The sequence below is a fragment of the Leiobunum rupestre genome, chromosome 10, assembly GCF_980474605.1.
Source record: "Leiobunum rupestre chromosome 10, qqLeiRupe1.1.hap1, whole genome shotgun sequence".
NCBI classification, from domain to species: domain Eukaryota; kingdom Metazoa; phylum Arthropoda; class Arachnida; order Opiliones; family Sclerosomatidae; genus Leiobunum; species Leiobunum rupestre.
In genome coordinates this window covers 54,264,891-54,274,037 of record NC_143393.1, presented here as the reverse complement: position 1 = coordinate 54,274,037, position 9,147 = coordinate 54,264,891, and positions in this window count along the sequence as shown.

Below are 9,147 nucleotides of genomic sequence, written 5' to 3'. Positions count from 1 at the left end.
ATAGGTTTAATAACTCTTTCTCAATAAACTATTTTTTTACCTCATTCCAATCTTCTTAAGGAACGCATTATACGTGTGCATAACTTTAAAATCATAAACAAGGTAAGGTAAAATGTCAATAATATCTGATTACATCTAATAAATAGGATACCAAAAAAAAAACAAATTAGTTAAATAAATAGACTTAAATATTTGACTAAAAACTGAAACAATTGAAATGATCTGCAAATATGATTTGTATAAAGAATTGTAGCGGATATAATGTATTTTATTTGATTTCTAAACTTGTGTAATCGTTAAGATTATTGTATAACGTGCCAACCCACTGATAGAAATCCATTGTTTTTATGTACAATAAATAATTTCAGTTCTAAAACATAATAAATAAATTAAATAATAATGATATAGCAAGTTTATAGTGTTCGTGAACAACGAGGATAGCCTAATAAAATTATTTAAATTGAGTGTGCCTTAGGTGGTGCCTTGGGTATTAGCCTAGCTGAATTTTATTTATATTATTATTATAATATATTTAAATACTTCACCGTTAAATATATTTTGTATGATAAGTAACAATCTCGGTTATCTATAACAGCCACAAATTTTAATAAGGAATATAACATAATATAGCCTAATACCGTAAATTATTAATGTTATTAGATTTATCAATAATTATGTGAGTTGTCAAAAATCGTGAACATGATTTAAGTGTTTAAATAAATGTTTTATTTTGCATGCACAACAAAAAAGCCTTACCCATAAAGCCATTGAAATTTTTGGCTTCTGTTTATTTATTTTCATATGTGCCTAGATTAAGAGTATTGGCAATTGTACTTTGTAATTTTTGAAACTACCATCTCTCTCATTGAAAGGTAAAGCGAAAGATCAAGCCTCAAAAATTCTACTTCACTGTACAGTAACTTTATTTGATGATATATTGTTTGTTCCTTCTGTAAAATAGTTCTTAGTTGTTCTTTAGTTATAACAGAAGCTTTAAATTGGTAACAATCTTGGTCTACTTATGTTACGAAAGAACGCCTGTAGATATATATTAAATGCACTTAATGTACGACTAAAGGGTGGCTAGTGTGTCTATCTATCCACCTGAAAATAATTAAAGTGCCTGTTCTTTGGTTCAACAAATGTTAGATGCTCTGATTTATTTAGGTTTTAAGCGTTCTTTTATTATTATGCACACGATAATTAGGTGTTATTATGATTTGCAGTGTACCTTAAGAAGATAGATCATTTTGACTTTTCAACATTTAAGAACTTAATGTTTGATTTTGACGAATCTTGCATACCATGGTTTTTTCTCTTCAGCGGCTGTTAAAAGATTTGCCATAGTTTATCTGGTCTACATCTTTTGTTTTGGGTTAGGTTAACGTGTAAGTTCAATATGGATAAAAACTACAGTATATGCCAAAATTTGCATAATTAGTTTAATAAATTTTAGGAATGAATTCTCGGTGTGTTTAAATGTTTTCTCTCTCCAGAAAAATGTATAAACATATGTCACAGGTACACTCCTATGTTTCTTGTGTTGTAAAGGACAGTAAGATAAGCTTAGCTGTGGTGTCGTATTTTCAGATCCCTTTGAACAGTATCTGTCCTGGTAAATACTGATACCACTAGAAAATGATCCATTTCCCTTTGTTCAAAATTACTTTCATCAGCAAAAGTATACTTTCGGATTATATGAGGTTGCATTCATGAAATACAAGCACCTTTGTCATTTCCGTGATACGAGCGTACATCAATAGTTTGACTATTGAAAAAAAGTCACATTTATAGATAAATTGCTGAGATCTGTCCCACATCTTTATCTGATTCTGTTAATTAAGAGAGACCAAGTTGTGGTACGGTAGAAATACTGATCCCATGGCCCGTAAAAAAATGTTGGTGCTGCAATACTGCTTTTGAGCAGCAAATTTCCAGAATATTTTTCAATCTGCTTTACTTCTTATAAGTAGCTGCAAAAAGTCTGTAAACGCGCCAATTCCTGCATGTTTGCAGCGAGCTTACAGAGGTAATTGCAGCTAACGACTTTAGCTTGTGACTGCTATTACTGCCCATTGCAGCATTCACGCCGCTAAGAAAACCATATATTAAAGCGGACTAATAGCATACCTACAGCAGTGATTAATACCGTTAGTAGATTTAATCCAGCCAATTTACAGCGCACTTCAATTTTTTTACGAACCAAAACTGTTGAATTTTCGATGGCAACGTCACTAGGCAATTATTTGGTTTTCTTCTTTCTGAAGTTTCTGGCAACAGACTGGAAACGGTTGTTTAAACATTTAGAAATTTGGCTCTGTGTGATTTTGACTTGTTCGTTTTTTATCTGTTCCTTAAAGGTTCTGCTTACGTAAGCTAGATTAGATAGAAATTTAAATTTTGAATGAAAATAATTTAAAAAAATTATACTAACCAGTTATTGCTTATATTCATGCTTTGGTAACGGTTGTTTACCGTTTAAGCCTAGAGGTCGGCGGAACGAATAAATTAACCGTCAAAATTTCGATTAACCATAAAATGTTGGGTTAATGGTTTTTTATGAACACTTTATACGAATAAACAACGATTTAACATGCAAAAATAATCAGTTTTTTCGTATATTTTTTGGATATTTTGCGGTTGTAAATAAAAATAAATAATTGGATAATTTCTTATTCAAACGCCGATCTCTATTTAAGCCTGAGAGGCTCATATTTTTCATTTCATCGTCGGTATGAAGCATAATTAAGACTGCTATTGCAGCTTTTATAGGAGACTTACAAAAGCTCAAATTGTGTTTCTGTGACTTTGTGATATGAACATTATATCCTTCAAACAAATGAAAGACTACTAGCTGTTGGCATGATCTAAGTTTAAAAGAAAATTAAAATTAAGTTCAACATTCAAAAAGTCCCTATTTTCAAGTTCTTTACTTGAGGCTGCGATGAGTTAAGTGGAGAAGACTGGCTAGTCGGAACTTTCATAGACTTTATAAGTTAATAATTCCTGCATAACCAATAAACAGTTAAGTTAAATTTACCAGAATTTGAATTTGCGCATTTCTCACATTCCTTTCCAACTTCCATTTGTAGTTCATTTAGACGATTTATTGTTTAATGGTGGCTATTTGATCAAACAAACAAAAATGAAATACAAATCAATCTCAATATTGAGTTTTAAAATTTCTTCATTTTTCTCTCTGAGTTCAGATTTAATTCGTAGTATGATTAAGTTGTTGTGTTCCAAATTTGTATATTTCTTAGGTGATTCAGGAATACCAGTGAAATTTTGGTGAGTATAGTTGCAGCTGGGGCTCTTGGTGTTATCTGTTTAAATGGATTTGTATTAACTTAGGTATAAATTATTATTTTTAAAAGTTGAAAGTATAACACATACGTAGGCTTGGCAAACGAATCGCCAGTGGTTCTTCCTATAAACTCTGAAAGTACCTACTTGAAGTATTAGGACTAGTTGAAGTCATCGCAATAGTTGAAGGAATCACGTAGCTACTAGTTGTAGTATTCGCAATAGATGATGAAGGCATCATAAAGGTAGTAGTTGGACTGTTGGAGTCTTCGCACTTTTATTTGTGTCCTAACCTTAAAAAAAAACATATAAATAATATGTAAAACTATTTAGTATTTACCATAACTTTTCTAAACTGGTAAACATACTTGAGGAAGGTTCCTAGGTAATGAGAAGACTTGGGGATTCCACTGAGGTTCAAAAAGCGAAGGCATACCTAAAATCATTTTATTCATGTTTGACTTCGCACAAGCTGCAGACTGTGTATCAGATTCCTATTTCTTGCGTGTGTTATTTGATCCAAATTATTTTCCGCTTTTTTTGGAAGTTTTTTTTTCTCATTTTCATTTGGGGTTTTCACTTCCATACAAATTGCACGGTCCATTTACAGTTCAGCTTTTCCGAGAGCTTGTATATTATCTAATAATAATAACTATATGAAGTGAAATTAAATTGTTTTTCTTATTTAACGATGGATCAAAGAAGAAAAGCCAAATCCAAGTACAAAGATTCTTTTCGAAGTAGGCGTTCAGTTCCTGGTTCAACTAAACGACGAATTAAAAAACAAATTGCGGATCGAAAAACAAACAATCAAATTTATATAGTGAAGACAAATCTGATAAAGCTGTCTAAATTATTTCATTGAAATTCTTAAAAGGTTGCAATCTAATAAACAACAGGCTTTTGCCTCTGATATAGTACAATAGATTGGTTCCAATTGTTTCTGCGAATACCACTCCTTAAATGGTTTATATTCTGTTTCTTTCATTTTATTGGGTTCAAAGTATTTCTCATCGGAAGAGATCCCAAATAATTTAAAGTTTCCCAAAATATGTATGGGAAAAATCCTTTAGATTCGGGGAGAGATAATATTTTAGAGAAACTTCTTATCGGCGCGTTTATATAATTCAGAAAGTCTACAAATTGAATATCTACACTCTAAATGTAAATACTTAAAATTTTCGCTCCTTCGTAAATTATACCTCGGGGGTAACACGTTTAATTAATTTAGAAAAAAATCAACATACCGTCGAATGATCTTTAATTATGCGCCATAACAATGACATTCGAAAATTTCGACCTTATGGTTTCTCGTTTATTTTTCTGTCATTAATTACCACTTTCTCATATTGAAACAAATAGTTTAAACAACCATCTACACAATTTTCACTGGTTGGTCAAAAAGCTCCGTTTGCGAAACGAGCAGTACCGGCTTATGAACATTATCCTGAGCAATATTTTCAATGTCAAAATATACGTAGAACCGCGGTTTATTTTTAAAACTTGAGGATTTCAAATAGTGTTGGTTAGGTTCGTGTTCCACTTTACATATTTCCCATTTAATTTGACATTGATGGGTTTTTGTCGTATCTACCAGCTTAAAACATCGAGCGCATCTGTGTAAGAGTTTACAAGTGACGTTTTCTATATGAGTCTCGTAACATTCACCTAGTTTTAAATAGCGGTTGCAATCTTTGCAACGTTTTAAAGCTATGTCTGGAATTTCATGGAAATTGGGTCCCGAACATCGTTTACATTTAATATACGAACTTTTACCACCCTAGATATCATGCAGATTCTTTGCCACATGCATATGCGAACCAATTTTTACTAATAATATTTTAAATTCAGAAGTGATGTTTACCGTATAAAAAAATTAGAAAATTTTCCCCAGCATCAAACCCTATAATTTGGTATTTTGGGTCTAAATAATTTAGAATTTTTTCTATATCTGATACACCAACTGCCCCTTCCGGGATTCCAACGGTAGTGTGTAGTTCTTTCGCCTGTTTAGTTTGTTCTCTACTTCGAAAATATGTTAAAATGCGATACTCCTTTAAAATGTTTGTTAACGGCAATTTAAGTCTTTTTGAATGATCAATATTAGCCAATTTTTTTACAAATAACAATTGATCTGGCCACACACTAATAATCTTTGTAATCAACATAGTAGAAGTTAGTTTTGGTTTTCAGAAATGCGTCTATATCGATAATGTTCGTATTTCTTAACGAGAAACAATTTCGTCCATTTTTTGGGGCTCTTTTAGAAGAATCACGTCAAATTTTAAATCACCATCCGCAGTAGAAGGAAAGTAAGGGCGAGACATCGATCCCGGGGTCGGGGTCAGGTTCGGGATCGGGGTCCGGGATTTAAGGGGTGAAATGGGGGTAAAATCATCGAAAAGTCAATGTATTTAGGGTATTTCTCGCGACGATTTGTTTTCCCGTATATCAACATATTGTGTCCAGGCCAACTTGTTCATTTATCTACGCTTATCTCGAAAGATACTTGAACGTATATCTTATCAAGTTTTATCGTACGGAATAAGTTTAAATGATGTAAAAATTGATAACCTAGGCGACGCGTGCGCAGATTACCCCGGGGGACGCGGTTAATTTGAATTTAAGAGTGTTTTGACGTCATGGAATATTCGTTGTTAAAGTAGAATGGAAATATTTTTAAACTTCATTTTAATATCATTGTAGTACTTAAATATGCTTGACACTTGAACCAATCTCACGAGTATTTCTTAAAACGAATATCTCGATCGCGTTTTATCGTACGAAATAAGTGGAAATTATGTAAGTTGTATGATACTTGATAACCTAGGCAGGAAGATAGCGCGCGCGTGCGCGGATTACCTGGGAGGCGCGGATTGCCCGGGCGCGCGGTTAATTTGAATTTAAAACATGGATTCCCTCTCCGAAATAATTCATGTACCCAAAATTGGACCGCAAGTTTTTTTTCTTTTAGGGGAATCTCTATGGGAGTTTAACATTACAATAAAGCTAATAGGTCCAGTTTGGGGTACTTTTGGTCCGAAATGGGGTACATAGGGCCGAAAATGGTGACTTTGGTCGTTTTAAGGGTACTTTTGGTCTATTTTGGTCCATTTTTGGGTACATCAGAAAAGCAGTTGGAAAAACGAAGAGCCTTATTTTTTTTTCCACCCATCTCCAAACTCCAAAAATTTATTGCTATAATTTATTTATCCCTTCCGTAGGTATAAAATAAGATAAAAACCACTTACCGAAATGCCAATATAGGTAGTAAAATACTACAAAATCTCTATACTTTACCTTCAATACGTTAAATTACATTCCAATATGTCAATATAGGAGGAAAAATACAACAAAAGCCTCTTTTCTTGGCGTTCAATATGTTAAAATAGATTTCTGAAATGCAAATGTAGGTAGTAAATACTACAAAATCTCTATACTCTACCTTCAATACGTTAAATTACATTCCAATATGTAAATATAGGTAGTAAATACTACAAAAGCCTCTTTTCTTGGCGTTCAATATGTTAAAATAGATTTCTTAAATGCAAATATAGGTAGTAATTACTACAAAAGCCTCTTACTCTACGTTCAATACGTTAAATTAATGATATGCCTCCGATCGAATCGTTCATTTTTTCCTATTTAAATATACGCATTTAAATTAGAATTGCTTCTAGTGTTCGGCAGTCGATTAATTTTTATCCACAAATTTTCCGATTTATTTAAAAAACGTTGGTAAAAAGAATATCATTTTAACTTATTTAATTGGGTTTTTTACCCAACCAAGCATTTATTTGAATAAAAGTGGTATTTATTTAAATAACCAATAGTTAAATAAAAATTGTTAAATGTTTAAATAATCGAAAGTGAACAAGCCTATTTTTTAAATAAAACAAACAGACTTTAGAGTTGATAAGATTTGTAAATATCATTTGAAACTAATAATTTTCACGCTTTATTTAAGTCAAGCAATTACATTTTTAAAAATGAAAGAAGTTAAACAATATAAAAATTTGTAAATATTGTAAATATTTTTAGGTAATAAAGAAATTAAGAAATGTTTTAATTAAAATATCTTTCATTTTCTACTACATTTATAAAAATGAAAGAAGTTTAACAATATAATTATTCTAATATAATTTCAAAATCAGGTATTATTTAAAGTACAAATGCATAATTTAGTGAAGCAATTCTTATTTAAATACTTTTATTTAATTAATTTGTGTATCTGAAATGTATTTATTGAAAAATAAATATATATATTGGAATTGTTACAAAAGGTTCTTTTAAACGTAACTTAGTACATTAATTTATTTACAAACAAAATTTAAAATACACATTTTTAAAATTTAACTACACCAGCTCCAAGTCAGCTAGCGACTTTTTTTTTTAAGTAACTACTAACTACAATTAAAATCAAAGGATCTGCTATATTTTTCATGCTTTGAAAACAATTCATTAAAATCTCGAGTTTTTAAATATATGTTAAACACGAAGGAGCAGATCTTTTATCACAAATTTTCAAAAATTATATTTAATTTAATTTATAATAATATAGGGAACTCAAAAATTAAAAAACGAAAAATCAAAAAAATTACTTACTTCAACCTTTCTCCCAGTTATTAGTTTCGTTTTAAACTTGGTTTACGTTTTAGTTTTACTTTGCTATTCTAGAAAATTCCAAAATTCCTTTAGAGTTTATCAGTAAAACCACTTACTTTAAGTATTTTTTTTAATTAGTTCGGTCTAATAGTAGATTACGCACCTATAATCCATGATGTTTTCATTTAAATTCAAATTATAACGAATTGAAAGTTTGAAGAAAATATTAATTTAGTTTGTAAATGAAATCCTTTTATAGTACTCTGAAGGGCTCTTAATACGTTTTGAACTTCCAAAATAAATTAATGTACTAAGTTACGTTTAAAAGAACCTTTTGTAACAATTCCAATATATATATATATATATATATATATATATATATATATATATATAAAACCGTGATAAATAGTAAAACCCACTTATTTTTCAATAAATACATTTCAGATACACAAATTAATTAAATAAAAGTATTTAAATAAGAATTGCTTCACTAAATTATGCATTTGTACTTTAAATAATACCTGATTTTGAAATTATATTAGAATAATTATATTGTTAAACTTCTTTCATTTTTAAAAATGTAGTAGAAAATGAAAGATATTTTAATTAAAACATTTCTTAATTTCTTTATTACCTAAAAATATTTATAATGTTTAACTTCTTTCATTTTTAAAAATGTAATTGCTTGACTTAAATAAAGCGTGAAAATTATTAGTTTCAAATGATATTTACAAATCTTATCAACTCTAAAGTCTGTTTGTTTTAGTTAAAAAATAGGCTTGTTCACTTTCGATTATTTAAACATTTAACAATTTTTATTTAACTATTGGTTATTTAAATAAATACCACTTTTATTCAAATAAATGCTTGGTTGGGTAAAAAACACAATTAAATAAGTTAAAATGATATTCTTTTTACCAACGTTTTTTAAATTATTAGGAAAATTTGTGGATAAAAATTAATCGACTGCCGAACACTAGAAGCAATTCTAATTTAAATGCGTATATTTAAATAGGAAAAAATGAACGATTCGATCGGAGGCATATCATTAATTTAACGTACTGAACGTAGAGTAAGAGGCTTTTGTAGTAATTACTACCTATATTTGCATTTCAGAAATCTATTTTAACATATTGAACGCCAAGAAAAGAGGCTTTTGCAGTATTTACTACCTATATTTGCATTTCAGAAATCTATTTTAACATATTGAACGCCAAGAAAAGAGGCTTTTGTAGT